The sequence below is a fragment of the Pleurodeles waltl genome, chromosome 8 (genome assembly GCF_031143425.1).
Source record: "Pleurodeles waltl isolate 20211129_DDA chromosome 8, aPleWal1.hap1.20221129, whole genome shotgun sequence".
Taxonomy (NCBI): Eukaryota; Metazoa; Chordata; class Amphibia; order Caudata; family Salamandridae; genus Pleurodeles; species Pleurodeles waltl.
Genome location: NC_090447.1, coordinates 1,526,982,377 through 1,526,998,445, shown reverse-complemented (window position 1 = coordinate 1,526,998,445; position 16,069 = coordinate 1,526,982,377). Strand labels below are relative to the sequence as shown.

Sequence of the window (16,069 nt, the reverse complement as noted above, 5' to 3'; positions counted from 1 at the left end):
CACCAAGTGAACTTGGACTAGGGGAGAATGAGGACTCATCTAGCCTCAGCAGCCTTGCTGTGCCCACGACAGATCCTAGGCGTCGCAGTGCCAGGCACAGCATTGCTACTGAGGCAGATACCAGAGGTGCCGGCGAGGCCACTGCGCACTCAAGTGGCTTGCGTGGCCGTAAAAAGTGACTTTGATGGCCACAGGGGACTGACTGCATATTTTGTTTTACAGTGAACTATGAAGACAATAGTGCAACACTTTAAATGGCTCATTTATGACTCATGTTTGATTTTCTTTTCCTAGTGACACGCATGTTACCTGAAGTAAAAGTGCTAACTGTCAGTGAGGTTGTGTTGTCATTACTTACATCAGAAATGGTTGCGGGTGATGTCAGCACGCCTTTGCCTGCCCTCTGCTGCGCTGGTCCTGTCTGCTGGATGTAGGGGTGGTATGGGATCATCATCCTCATCAGAGTCTGGCTCCAGTATTTCGACAGGTATTCCCCTGGTAGTAGCAATATTGTGCAGGATCGCACATGCTGCAACTATCCTACAGGTTGTTTCCGGCCTGTACTGAAGTGCCCCTCCACTTTTGTGGATGCACCTGAAGCGACTCTTTAGCAGGCCAAAGGTGCGCTCCACCACATTGCGGGTTGCCCTGTGTGCTGAGTTGTAACAACGCTCTGCTGGTGTTGCTGGGTTCAGGTAGGGTGTCATCATATAGGTGCGCACAGCGTAGGCACCGTCTCCTGGAAGTAACAGGGGGCATAATGAGTAGCTGAGCCATCTGACGTCACACTGCCATCAATGCACCATTGTTAAGAGGGAAAATACCTAGTAGATATCCTTCACCGAATTCCCCAGCTAGCAGTCTTGTGTGTATCCCGCTGTGGCAAAAGATGTAGGAATCATGTGTGCTCCCTGGGTACCTGGCCACGCGATCAGTTATGATATGGGAGGCATTGCATATCACCTGTATATTTATGGAATGTGTGGATTTACGGTACATATACTCTGTGGCCGAAGGTGGACAGATTGCAACATGTGTCCCATCTATGGCACCTAGGACGTGGGGAAACTGTGCTATCTGGTAGAATGCTGTCTTTGTCTGCTGTATTTCCTGTGGGGTGTTGGGGAATCTGATGTACTGGTGTATCTTGCTCAGCATGGCGTTTAAAAAAGCATTGAAAAATCGTGAGAGGGCACTCTGTGATACCCCTCCGGCTGCTTCTATGACCCCTTGATAGCTCCCTGAGGCAAGTAGGTGCATAATACCTGCACATGGGTGGGTATGCTATTGGTCCTGTGTGTTGTGCGCTGCATTATGGGTTGTAGCTCAGCTATCAGGTCAAGTATCATGGCTGAGTTTAACCTGTACTTCTCATAAATTTCCTCCTCAGTCTGCTCAAAAAGGGTAATGCGCACTCTGAAAATGCGCTCCTCCCTCTCCTCAAACCTGCCAAGATCCTCATTCTCTTCGCCATCACGTAGAGTGCAGCCATTTTGGAAAACAGTCTGAGGCATTCTGGGCCTCTTTATATAGGTTGCACCTGGTTTCAATCCGTGGTAATTAGCATGTGCAAAAGGCCATTCTGCGAAAATTCGCAATTTGCGAATTTTTGATGCATCGCATTGCGACATGGTTTTGCGTGTTGCATTTTTCGTCTCCAAATTTCCGACGTGAAATACCGAATCTGTATTTGTGATTTGGTATTTCATATTGCAAATTGTGAGACGCAAAAAAGCGACACGCAAAACCATGTCACTTCGCAAATAATCGCATATTTTGCGATTCCTTGTTTTTGTCCTGCAAATGTCTTTCCTACATCGCAGACCTCGTTTTTGCATTCACAAACGGCCAAATTCTGCGATTCGCACCGTTTGCGAATGCAAAAAGCTTTGATACATCTGGCCCCTAGTTCATTATTTCATGCTCCAGGATCCCTTGACTTTCCCTTAGGCCCTTCTGTAGTCTTGTGGTAACACACACCCATTCAGGAAGACCCAGCATTGCTGCATGAGTCCTTCTTTCCACTTGTGCCTAGGCAGAAGTTTCCAGGTCATTGCTCAGCAGACATACTACTGGGATGGCAGGGAGATACAGCGACCTTCTTTGGGCCAGCAGTGGAGACACAGCTACCATCTTTGGGGCTGCAGCTCATCCCCCCCGGAAACTAATTCGGGACCATAGTGACATTGTCAGTGTTGACAGTCTGGTGCACCTTTGGGAGAACCTAATCTGGGGAAACCAGTTTGGCCAAGACCATGGCTACCTCAGAACCTTCACCTCCATCCCATTTGAGTTTTGCCCACTACCTGTATTTCTCCATGCTAGGAAGCCAGTGGGCCAAAGGTTCAGTGTACTCCCCACCCATGGAAACTGTACCCCTGTGTACCTCTTAGACTCTCCTGGGTCAACTTCCACCCTCTTTCCTACAGTAGCCATACTCTTGGGATGGTCACCAGTGGATGCCATTTTGGTGCACAGTGCGTCTCCCCTCTTGGTCCCGGTTGATTACAATCAAAGCACTCCCCAGCCTTTGAAAGGGCAAACTTCTTTCCCAGGTACTCTCTCCCCTTACTTTGGGAATTGACTCTTGGGGACTCTTTGGGAGTTTTTCTTTTGATCTTTACCCATTTCGTACCCCTGAAGGGGCGCCTAACTTACTTTTTTCTGGTCGCCACTGAGAAACTTTTTGGGGATAACGGTGCAAACCTATTCATCAGCTGTCTTGCCCTGTTCTGTGAGGCTAAACAGCTCAGATTCTACCAGATGCTGGCGCAATTTCTTTGATAAACTATTAGTAAGAATATGCTCCTTATCAGCTTTATTATAGAGCCCTTCAAAAGTGCCCACCTTGTTGCCGTTAATCTAGCCATCCAGTGCCTTAACTGGGTGTCTATGAAGTCTACCCATGAAGGTGAAGTGCCATTTGTGTTGTGCTAAGTTTTTGCCTCTTTTGACGACTCATGCTTGAGTCCAAAGGACTCAACAAGTTCTGCCTTCATGTGTGGGTAGAATTCTGCTATCTCATCCTCGTGTGTGTAATCTTTCCCTACCAACTACTGACACTAATTCCCAGAGTAGTGTTCCCCAGTGTTGTGGACCCTCTGGGCAACCTGATCTCTTGGGCATCCCGATGAGATTCCATAGTCACTCTTCTGCTGCCACCATCTTCTCTGGGCCTCATGCCCATCGTGACCCTTTTTTCTTCAATGGCCAGTCTTTTTTCCTCCAGGGTGAGGGTCCTCTCCACTAACGCCAAGGGCCAGATTTATACTTTTTGAAGCAAAACTGCACTAACTCAGTTTTACGTAAATTTTTAGTGCTGGCTAGCGTCATTTCTTAAGGCTACTTGTGCATCACATTTATACTTTGATGCTGGGTGGTGCTAAGAATAGGTTAGAGTAATTTTTCCTGACGCTAACCATTGCGCCTTGTCGTAAGGCAAAATTACGTTAATGCAGGAAAAATTATTCTAATCCGGTTTGCGACATGAAAAAATGTTGCGAAACGGAAACGCGCCATTTTTCCACGCAATAGCGTAAAAAAGCGACGCAAGTGGAGCAAATAGTGCTAAGTAGCCCCAAAATGGATCCTAGAAGCCAGGAGAGACACCAGGGAGACCCCAGACAATCAGGACACAGACCAGACCCAGGGGAGAGACAAGAAGAAGAGGAAGTGTCGCTTCAGCGCAGAGGAGCAGGAAATTCTGGTGAGAGGCGACGGAGCACCAGCATCAACTCTTCATCCCCTCTAAATTGCCAGTTGGGAGGAGAGAGGCAATTTGGCAACAGATTGTGGACAAGATTAACAGTGTGGCAGAGGCCAGGAGAACTGTCACTGAGTGCAAGAAACGCTGGCATGACTGCAAGCGCAGGACAAAGGAAAAAATGGCAAGGAACAGGAAGGCAGCACTGCAGACCGGAGGTGCGAGTCTAGCACCGCAAGTGGACTTGGACGAGATGGAGGAGATAGTTGCAGCCGTCATCCCGGAGGAAATCGTCACTGGTATCGCAGGACAGGACAGCGCAGACTACCAGGAAACAACACATATCCTGGGTAAGTTGCATGGGGGACAAAAATGCCTATATGTCAAGTGCAAGAAAGGAGAGGCATATACCTACCACACAATGCATGTCAGCCCTGAAAATCAGGCAGTGGAAAGGGCAAAGGGTCACGGCACGGGACTCCCTGCACTGCCCATGCCAGGTGCATGGGCTGTGCAGGGACATCAAGGGGCACAACACAACACCAACAACCATTGCATGGGGATACACCACCATCCAAGGCTGCTGGAAATGCTGAAGCAGACCAGCAGGGTAGGGTAGAACGTAAAACTGGTCTGGTGTCACAGGACAGCTGGTATTGTCAGAATGTAAACTAGAGGACAATGCCCAGTCTCAGGCCATTGGCTCAAGCGGCATGTACCATTGACAACAGTTGCCACTACTACCTGTGCTGGTCAATTAGGAAATGGCAGTTTGGTGCCCATGGCACCAACACACTCAAAATGAGGGTTCAGTATGACTGTGATCAATCCCCATCAATCCCTATCCAAGTGCAACTCCTGTCAACTGCTCATGTCCATGGAATCAATAACCATCAGGCACTGTCACATACATAATGATGTACGCAGCAGTAATCTCATACCCCTGCTGCCCATTCCTGGGGTTACCCCTGTGCCTGTGTCACATTAGCTGCAATGCCACCATGCAACACGTCAACGTGCTAAGACAACAGCACTGAGGGGAGGACATGTGTGAAGGAAGGCGAACACACCCGCACAGTCACAAGAGGAAATGGAACTCTGTCCGGCCCATTAGTGCAATGCAATGTAGGACACATACGCAAACATCAACATGAGAAACTACCAGTGGTAACACCGGTATTGGTTCATGGAAATGACATACATGGTATGGTGCTAGGTCTCAGCACCGCATAGATGTATGTGAAAAATGATAGACTGGGACAGGGGCATCTTGTTATGTGTGGTGCTGTGGCATCAGCACACCAACAATCATTGCAAGGCCTCACCATGCAAATGGAAGCAGAGGGAGGTTTGATGAGGAAAAGAAGGTGGCAAGCCACAATTTGGACATAACACACCCCTAGAAGATGTGACGCAGACAATTGACCAAACTGCCCTTCCCTTCATGTGACATGCAGATGGGGCATAGGACTGAGAGACTGAAAACATTAATGACAGGAACAATGCATGGGAACCACCACCAATAGGAAGTCAGTGACGTCAAGTTACAACTGGCACAACACAGACACACTAATTGTACAATATCTCATTGCAGAGGACGATGGCTCTCCTGTGGATCTGTCTGTCCTGGACTACTCCGATGACCTGGATGACCAGCTGACTACCGTCAGCCAGAGAACTCTCCAAGATGTCCTGGGAACCATCCAGACACCACCTCCAGTCGCAAGGAGGAGCATACATGAAGCAGCCATCCCGGAGGACCCACCCACCACTCCTGTAGTACGACCTGCCAGCTCAAACACAGCTGAGGACTCTGACACAGGGGCCTGGCCAATGAGCTGCGGGTAGGGATGCAAACTATGGCAGCCAGCCTTGAGGGGATGCGCATGTGCATGATGACGTCCGCAAAACAGACAGCAGCCATACAAGTCACACAGTCTGTAGGAAAGTACCATCTTGCCTGGCATGTTACCCCCATTTTTCACTGTATATATGTTGTTTTAGTTGTATGTGTCACTGGGACCCTGTTCTCCAGGGCCCCAGTGCTCATAAGTGTGCCTGAATGTGTTACCTGTGTAGTGACTAACTGTCTCACTGAGGCTCTGCTAATCAGAACCTCAGTGGTTATGCTCTCTCATTTCTTTCAAATTGTCACTAACAGGCTAGTGACCAATTTTACCAATTTACATTGGCTTACTGGAACACCCTTATAATTCCCTAGTATATGGTACTGAGGTACCCAGGGTATTGGGGTTCCAGGAGATCCCTATGGGCTGCAGCATTTCTTTTGCCACCCATAGGGAGCTCTGACAAATCTTACACAGGCCTGCCACTGCAGCCTGAGTGAAATAACGTCCACGTTATTTCACAGCCATTTTTCACTGCACTTAAGTAACTTATAAGTCACCTATATGTCTAACCTTTACCTAGTAAAGGTTGGGTGCTAAGTTACTTAGTGTGTGGGCACCCTGGCACTAGCCAAGGTGCCCCCACATTGTTCAGGGCCAATTCCCCGGACTTTGTGAGTGCGGGGACACCATTACACGCGTGCACTACATATAGGTCACTACCTATATGTAGCTTCACAATGGTAACTCCGAATATGGCCATGTAATATGTCTATGATCATGGAATTGCCCCCTCTATACCATCCTGGCATAGTTGGCACAATCCCATGATCCCAGTGGTCTGTAGCACAGACCCTGGTACTGCCATACTGCCTTTCCCGGGGTTTCACTGCAGCTGCTGCTGCTGCCAACCCCTCAGACAGGCATCTGCCCTCCTGGGGTCCAGCCAGGCCTGGCCCAGGATGGCAGAACAAAGGACTTCCTCTGAGAGAGGGTGTTACACCCTCTCCCTTTGGAAAATGGTGTGAAGGCAGGGGAGGAGTAGCCTCCCCCAGCCTCTGGAAATGCTTTCTTGGGCACAGATGTGCCCAATTCTGCATAAGCCAGTCTACACCGGTTCAGGGACCCCTTAGCCCTGCTCTGGCGCGAAACTGGACAAAGGAAAGGGGAGTGACCACTCCCCTGACCTGTACCTCCCCTGGGAGGTGCCCAGAGCTCCTCCAGTGTGCTCCAGACCTCTGCCATCTTGCAAACAGAGGTGCTGCTGGCACACTGGACTGCTCTGAGTGGCCAGTGCCACCAGGTGACGTCAGAGACTCCTTGTGATAGGCTCCTTCAGGTGTTGCTAGCCTATCCTCTCTCCTAGGTAGCCAAACCCTCTTTTCTGGCTATTTAGGGTCTCTGTCTCTTGGGATTCCTTAGATAACGAATGCAAGAGCTCATCCGAGTTCCTCTGCATCTCTCTCTTCACCTTCTGCCAAGGAATCGACTGCTGACCGCGCTGGAAGCCTGTAAAACTGCAACATAGTAGCAAAGACGACTACTGCAACTCTGTAACGCTGATCCTGCCGCCTTCTCGACTGTTTTCCTGGTGGTGCATGCTGTGGGGGTAGTCTGCCTCCTCTCTGCACTAGAAGCTCCGAAGAAATCTCCCGTGGGTCGACGGAATCGTCCCCCTGCAACTGCAGGCACCAAAAAGCTGCATTACCGGTCCCTTGGGTCTCCTCTCAGCACGACGAGCGAGGTCCCTCGAATCCAGCAACTCTGTCCAAGTGACTCCCACAGTCCAATGACTCTTCAGTCCAAGTTTGGTGGAGGTAAGTCCTTGCCTCACCTCGCTAGACTGCATTGCTGGGAACCGCGACTTTTGCAGCTACTCCGGCCCCTGTGCACTTCCGGCGGAAATCCTTCGTGCACAGCCAAGCCTGGGTCCACGGCACTCTAACCTGCATTGCACGACTTTCTAAGTTGGTCTCCGGCGACGTGGGACTCCTTTGTGTAACTTCGGGTGAGCACCGTTTCACGCATCCTCGTAGTGCCTGTTTCTGGCACTTCTCCGGGTGCTACCTGCTGCTAAGAGGGCTCCTTGTCTTGCTCGACGTCCCCTCTACCTCCTGGTCCAATTTGCGACCTCCTGGTCCCTCCTGGGCCACAGCAGCGTCCAAAAACGCTAACCGCACGATTTGCAGCGAGCAAGGCTTGTTGGCGTTCTTTCGGCGGGAAAACACTTCTGCACGACTCTACAGGCGAGAGAGATCCGTCCTCCAAAGGGGAAGTCTCTAGCCCTTTGCGTTCCTGCAGAAACCGCAGCTTCTTCAGTCCAGTAGAAGCTTCTTTGCACCCGCAGCTGGCATTTCCTGGGCATCTGCCCATCTCCGACTTACTTGTGACTTTTGGACTTGGTCCCCTTGTTCCACAGGTACCCCAGATTGGAAATCCAGCGTTGTTGCATTGTTGGTTTGTGTCTTTCCTGCCTTATTCCCCTATCACGACTTCTTTGTCCTTTGGGGAACTTTAGTGCACTTTGCACTCACTTTTCAGGGTCTTGGGGTGGGCTATTTTTCTAACCCTCACTATTTTCTAATAGTCCCAGCGACCCTCTACAAGGTCACATAGGTTTGGGGTCCATTCGTGGTTCGCATTCCACTTTTGGAGTATATGGTTTGTGTTGCCCCTATCCCTATGTGTCCCCATTGCATCCTATTGTAACTATACATTGTTTGCACTGTTTTCTAAGACTATACTGCATATTTCTGGTATTGTGTATATATATCTTGTGTATATTTCCTATCCTCTCACTGAGGGTACACTCTGAGATACTTTGGCATATTGTCATAAAAATAAAGTACCTTTATTTTTAGTATAACTGTGTATTGTGTTTTCTTATGATATTGTGCATTTGACACTAAGTGGTACTGTAGTAGCTTCACACATCTCCTAGTTCAGCCTAAGCTGCTCTGCTAAGCTACCATTATCTATCAGCCTAAGCTGCTAGACACCCTATACACTAATAAGGGATAACTGGGCCTGGTGCAAGGTGCAAGTACCCCTTGGTACTCACTACAAGCCAGTCCAGCCTCCTACATTGGTTGTGCAGCGGTGGGATAAGTGCTTTGAGACTACTTACCACTCATGTCATTGTACTTTTCGTAAGAGAAAAATATACAAAACAAGTTCAGTGTATATACACATTGCCAAAAAGTTTTGCATTTCCTCTTTTCTTTCTAAGTGCTGAAAAGTACTTCTAACTTTCTAAAAAGTTCTAAAAAGTTTTAAAAGTTTTTTTCTCTGTCTTTCTAAAAGCTCTGACAAACTTTTTTCTCTTTTTCTATCACTTTAACTCTCTCTAAAAATGTCTGGCACAGGCCAAAATGTGGATCTGTCCAAACTTGCATATGATCACCTTAGCTGGAAAGGAGCAAGGAGTCTCTGCATAGAGAGAGGTTTGAGTGTAGGGAAGAATCCTTCCTTGGAATTGTTACTTAACATGCTTAGAGAACAAGATAAGGCAAGAAGTGCCCCATCTGTTGAAAAAGTAGCTAATGGTTCCCAATCTGATCCAGGGACTCCCCCAGGAAAAGATTCAGGAAAGAAACTTCCTAGCCTGCCCATTACTAGACAGTCTAGCATAGTTGGTAATGATGTTGAGTCACACCATACAAATAGTGTTGTCTCACATCATAGCAAAAGCATTTATTCTCACCACAGTGGTACTGATGTTTCTGTTAGCCAAGCTGTTAGGGTGCCCTCTGTAAGGGACAGGTCTCCTTCTGTCCATTCTCACCATACTTCTGTTTCAAGGCATGTCCCTCCCTACCCACCCTGATGACAGACTGTTAGAAAGGGAGCTCAATAGATTGAGAGTGGAACAAATCAGACTGAAGCTTAAGAAGCAACAGCTGGATTTGGATAGACAGACCTTAGAAGTAGAGAAGTAGAGACAGAAACTGGGTTTAGAAACCCATGGTGGCAGCAGCAGTATTCCCCATAGTCATCCTGCAAAAGAGCATGATTCCAGGAATCTGCACAAGATAGTTCCCCCTTATAAGGAGGGGAATGACATTAACAAGTGGTTTGCTGCACTTGAGAGGGCCTGTGCTGTACAGGATGTCCCTCAAAGGCAGTGGGCTGCTATCCTATGGCTATCATTTAGTGGAAAAGGTAGGGATAGGCTCCTTACTGTAAAAGAAAATGAAGCTAATGATTACAAAGTTCTTAAGAATGCACTCCTGGATGGTTATGGCTTAACCACTGAACAATACAGGATAAAGTTCAGAGAGACCAAAAAGGAGTCTTCACAAGACTGGGTTGATTTCATTGACCATTCAGTGAAGGCCTTGGAGGGGTGGTTACATGGCAGTAAAGTTACTGATTATGACAGCCTGTATAACTTGATCCTGAGAGAGCATATTCTTAATAATTGTGTGTCTGATTTGTTGCACCAGTACTTGGTGGACTCTGATCTGACCTCTCCCCAAGATTTGGGAAAGAAGGCAGACAAATGGGTCAGAACAAGGGTGAACAGAAAAGTTCATACAGGGGGTGACAAAGATGGCAACAAGAAGAAGGATGGTAAGTCTTCTGACAAGGGTGGGGACAAATCTAAAAATGAGTCTTCATCAGGCCCACAAAAACACTCTGGTGGGGGTGGTGGGCCCAAATCCTCTTCTAATCAAAACAAGGAAAAGAAACCATGGTGCTATTTATGTAAAATAAAAGGCCATTGGACAACAGATCCCAGTTGTCCAAAGAAAGGCACCAAGCCTCCTACCACTACAACCCCTACTGCTACACCTAGTGTCCCTACTAATAGCAGTGGTGGTGGGAGCAAACCTACTAATAGCCAATCCAAGGGAGTAGCTGGGCTCACTATTGGTAACTTAGTTGGGGTTGGTCTTGTTAGGGAGACCACAGAGGCTGTGTTAGTCTCTGAGGGGGCTATTGATTTAGCCACCTTAGTTGCTTGTCCCCTTAATATGGATAAGTACAAGCAGCTAACCCTAATAAATGGTGTTGAGGTTCAGGCCTACAGGGACACTGGAGCCAGTGTAACTATGGTCATAGAGAAACTGGTCCACCCTGAACAACACCTACTTGGTCACCAGTACCAAGTAACCGATGCTCACAACAACACACTTAGCCACCCCATGGCTGTTGTAAATCTCAACTGGGGGGGGGTTACTGGTCCAAAGAAAGTTGTGGTAGCTTCAGATTTACCTGTAGACTGTCTATTAGGGAATGATTTGGAGACATCAGCTTGGTCAGATGTGGAGTTGGAGGCCCATGCAGCAATGCTGGGCATCCCAGGGCATATTTTTGCTTTGACAAGGGCTCAGGCCAAAAAGCAAAAAGGACAGGGAAGCTTGGATCCTGGAACAATGGACCAAGTGCTCCCTAAAGCTAGGGCTAGTAGAAGCAAACCACTTCCTACTATCCCTCCCTCTACAGTGGATTCTACTTCTGAGGAAGAAGAATTCCCTCCCTGTGCAGAACCTACACCAGAGGAGCTTCAAGCAGACACTGCTGAGCTTTTGGGTGAAGGGGGGCCTGCCAGGGAGGAGCTGAGTGTGGCACAGCAAACCTGTCCCACATTAGAGGGTCTAAGACAGCAAGCTGTCAAACAGGCTAATGTGGATGTCAGTGACTCTCACAGAGTTTACTGGGAGGACAACCTCTTGTACACTGAGGCAAGGGATCCTAAACCTGGAACTGCCAGGAGATTAGTGATCCCTCAGGAGTACAGAAAGTTCCTCCTAACTCTTGCACACGACATTCCCCTAGCTGGGCACCTAGGACAAATGAAAACTTGGGACAGACTGGTTCCCTTCTTTCATTGGCCTAGGATGTCTGAGGACACAAAAGATTTTTGTAAGTCCTGTGAAACCTGTCAAGCCAGTGGCAAGACAGGTGGCACTCCAAAGGCACCCCTTATTCCACTGCCTGTGGTTGGGGTACCCTTTGAAAGGGTAGGGGTTGACCCTCCTACTGCTTCAGGCAATAGGTTTATCTTGGTGGTAGTGGACCATGCCACAAGATATCCTGAAGCAATTCCTTTAAGGACCACTACAGCACCTGCAGTGGCAAAGGCCCTCCTGGGAATATTTTCTAGGGTGGGCTTCCCAAAGGAAGTAGTATCAGACAGGGGAAGCAATTTCATGTCTGCATACTTGAAGGCCATGTGGAAGGAGTGTGGTGTAACCTACAAGTTCACTACACCCTATCATCCACAAACAAATGGACTGGTGGAGAGATTTAATAAAACTCTCAAAGGCATGATTATGGGTCTCCCTGAAAAACTCCGCAGGAGATGATATATCCTGTTACCATGCCTCCTTTTTGCCTACAGGGAGGTACCCCAGAAAGGAGTGGGCTTCAGCCCCTTTGAACTTCTTTTTGGACACCCTGTTAGGGGTCCACTCACACTTGTAAAGGAGGGTTGGGAACAACCTTTAAAAGCTCCTAAACACGATATTGTGGATTATGTACTTGGCCTCAGATCAAGGATGGCTGAGTATATGAAAAAGGCCAGTAAAAACCTTCAGGCCAGCCAAGAGCTCCAGAAGCAATGGCATGATCAGAAGGCTGTTTTGGTTCAGTACAAACCAGGGCAGAAAGTGTGGGTCTTGGAGCCTGTGGCCCCAAGAGCACTCCAAGATAAATGGAGTGGACCCCACACAATTGTTGAAAAGAAGGGTGAAGTCACCTACTTAGTTGACTTAGGCACTGCCAGGAGTCCCCTTAGGGTGCTCCATGTCAACCGCCTGAAACCCTACTATGACAGGGCTGATCTCACCCTGCTCATGGCAACTGATGAGGGACAGGAAGAAGACAGTGATCCTCTACCTGATCTCTTCTCTTCCACAGAACAAGATGCTCTTGTGGAAGGTGTAGTTTTGGCTGATTGTCTTACTGCTGAGCAGAAATACCATTGCATAAACCTCCTAGATCAATTCTCTGAACTCTTCTCTACTGTGCCAGGTACCACTTCTTGGTGTGAGCACACTATAGATACTGGAGACAGTTTACCTGTCAAAAGTAAGATCTATAGGCAGCCTGACCATGTCAGGGACTGCATAAAGCAAGAGGTGCAGAAAATGTTAGAACTAGGAGTGGTTGAGCACTCTGAAAGTCCATGGGCTTCTCCTGTGGTACTTGTACCAAAACCCCATTCCAAAGATGGAAAGAAGGAAATGCGGTTTTGTGTAGACTATAGAGGTCTCAACCTGGTAACCAAAACTGATGCTCACCCTATACCCAGGGCAGATGAGCTCATAGATACACTGGCATCTGCCAAGTATCTAAGCACTTTTGATTTGACTGCAGGGTATTGGCAGATCAAATTGTCAGAAGATGCTAAACCTAAAACAGCATTTTCAACCATTGGAGGCCATTACCAATTTACAGAAATGCCTTTTGGTTTGAAAAATGAACCTGCCACTTTTCAAAGGTTGGTGAACACAGTCCTGCAAGGGCTGGAAGCTTTCAGTGCAGCATATTTGGACGATATAGCTGTCTTTAGCTCCAGCTGGGATGATCACCTGGTCCACCTATGGAAAGTTTTAGAGGCCCTGCAAAAGGCAGGCCTCACTATCAAGGCTTCAAAGTGCCAGATAGGGCAGGGTAAGGTGGTTTATCTGGGACATCTTGTTGGTGGGGAACTGATTGCACCACTTCAGGGGAAAATCCAAACAATTATTGATTGGGTTCCCCCTACCACTCAGACTCAGGTGAGAGCCTTCCTAGGCCTCACTGGGTATTACAGGAGGTTCATTAAGAACTATGGCTCCATTGCAGCTCCTCTTAATGACCTCACATCCAAAAAGATGCCTAAAAAGGTATTGTGGACAGCTAGCTGTCAGAAAGCTTTTGAGGAGCTGAAGCAGGCCATGTGCTCTGCACCTGTCCTGAAAAGCCCTTGTTACTCTAAAAAATTCTATGTCCAAACTGATGCATCTGAATTAGGAGTAGGGGCAGTCCTATCACAACTTAATTCTGAGGGCCAGGATCAACCTGTTGCTTTTATTAGTAGGAGGTTGACCCCTAGAGAAAAGCGTTGGTCTGCCATTGAGAGGGAGGCCTTTGCTGTGGTCTGGGCTCTGAAGAAGTTGAGGCCATACCTGTTTGGCACTCACTTCATTGTTCAGACAGACCACAAACCTCTACTTTGGCTAAAACAAATGAAAGGTGAAAATCCTAAATTGTTGAGGCGGTCCATATCCCTACAGGGAATGGACTATACAGTGGAACATAGACCTGGGAGTAGCCACACCAATGCAGATGGACTCTCCAGATATTTCCACTTAGACAATGAAGACTCATCAGGTCATGGCTAGTCTTATTGTCCTTCGTTTGGGGGGGGGGGGGTTGTGTAGGAAAGTACCATCTTGCCTGGCATGTTACCCCCATTTTTCACTGTATATATGTTGTTTTAGTTGTATGTGTCACTGGGACCCTGTTCTCCAGGGCCCCAGTGCTCATAAGTGTGCCTGAATGTGTTACCTGTGTAGTGACTAACTGTCTCACTGAGGCTCTGCTAATCAGAACCTCAGTGGTTATGCTCTCTCATTTCTTTCAAATTGTCACTAACAGGCTAGTGACCAATTTTACCAATTTACATTGGCTTACTGGAACACCCTTATAATTCCCTAGTATATGGTACTGAGGTACCCAGGGTATTGGGGTTCCAGGAGATCCCTATGGGCTGCAGCATTTCTTTTGCCACCCATAGGGAGCTCTGACAAATCTTACACAGGCCTGCCACTGCAGCCTGAGTGAAATAACGTCCACATTATTTCACAGCCATTTTTCACTGCACTTAAGTAACTTATAAGTCACCTATATGTCTAACCTTTACCTAGTAAAGGTTGGGTGCTAAGTTACTTAGTGTGTGGGCACCCTGGCACTAGCCAAGGTGCCCCCACATTGTTCAGGGCCAATTCCCCGGACTTTGTGAGTGCGGGGACACCATTACACGCGTGCACTACATATAGGTCACTACCTATATGTAGCTTCACAATGGTAACTCCGAATATGGCCATGTAATATGTCTATGATCATGGAATTGCCCCCTCTATACCATCCTGGCATAGTTGGCACAATCCCATGATCCCAGTGGTCTGTAGCACAGACCCTGGTACTGCCATACTGCCTTTCCCGGGGTTTCACTGCAGCTGCTGCTGCTGCCAACCCCTCAGACAGGCATCTGCCCTCCTGGGGTCCAGCCAGGCCTGGCCCAGGATGGCAGAACAAAGGACTTCCTCTGAGAGAGGGTGTTACACCCTCTCCCTTTGGAAAATGGTGTGAAGGCAGGGGAGGAGTAGCCTCCCCCAGCCTCTGGAAATGCTTTCTTGGGCACAGATGTGCCCAATTCTGCATAAGCCAGTCTACACCGGTTCAGGGACCCCTTAGCCCTGCTCTGGCGCGAAACTGGACAAAGGAAAGGGGAGTGACCACTCCCCTGACCTGTACCTCCCCTGGGAGGTGCCCAGAGCTCCTCCAGTGTGCTCCAGACCTCTGCCATCTTGGAAACAGAGGTGCTGCTGGCACACTGGACTGCTCTGAGTGGCCAGTGCCACCAGGTGACGTCAGAGACTCCTTGTGATAGGCTCCTTCAGGTGTTGCTAGTCTATCCTCTCTCCTAGGTAGCCAAACCCTCTTTTCTGGCTATTTAGGGTCTCTGTCTCTTGGGATTCCTTAGATAACGAATGCAAGAGCTCATCCGAGTTCCTCTGCATCTCTCTCTTCACCTTCTGCCAAGGAATCGACTGCTGACCGCGCTGGAAGCCTGCAAAACTGCAACATAGTAGCAAAGACTACTACTGCAACTCTGTAACGCTGATCCTACCGCCTTCTCGACTGTTTTCCTGGTGGTGCATGCTGTGGGGGTAGTCTGCCTCCTCTCTGCACTAGAAGCTCCGAAGAAATCTCCCGTGGGTCGACGGAATCGTCCCCCTGCAACCGCAGGCACCAAAAAGCTGCATTACCGGTCCCTTGGGTCTCCTCTCAGCACAACGAGCGAGGTCCCTCGAATCCAGCAACTCTGTCCAAGTGACTCCCACAGTCCAGTGACTCTTCAGTCCAAGTTTGGTGGAGGTAAGTCCTTGCCTCACCTCGCTAGACTGCATTGCTGGGAACCGCGACTTTTGCAGCTACTCCGGCCCCTGTGCACTTCCGGCGGAAATCCTTCGTGCACAGCCAAGCCTGGGTCCACGGCACTCTAACCTGCATTGCACGACTTTCTAAGTTGGTCTCCGGCGCGGTGGTACTCCTTTGTGTAACTTCGGGTGAGCACCGTTTCACGCATCCTCGTAGTGCCTGTTTCTGGCACTTCTGCGGGTGCTACCTGCTGCTAAGAGGGCTCCTTGTCTTGCTCGACGTCCCCTCTACCTCCTGGTCCAATTTGCGACCTCCTGGTCCCTCCTGGGCCACAGCAGCGTCCAAAAACGCTAACCGCACGATTTGCAGCTAGCAAGGCTTGTTGGCGTTCTTTCGGCGGGAAAACACTTCTGCACGACTCTAC

At 48.7% G+C, this 16,069-nt stretch overlaps 1 protein-coding gene across 6 annotated transcripts in view; it reads left to right on the top strand.

The window, feature by feature from the left end:
• LOC138248916 (uncharacterized) overlaps positions 1 to 16,069 on the top strand; it is a 240,763-nt gene that overhangs the window by 164,212 nt on the left and 60,482 nt on the right. The window lies entirely within an intron of this gene.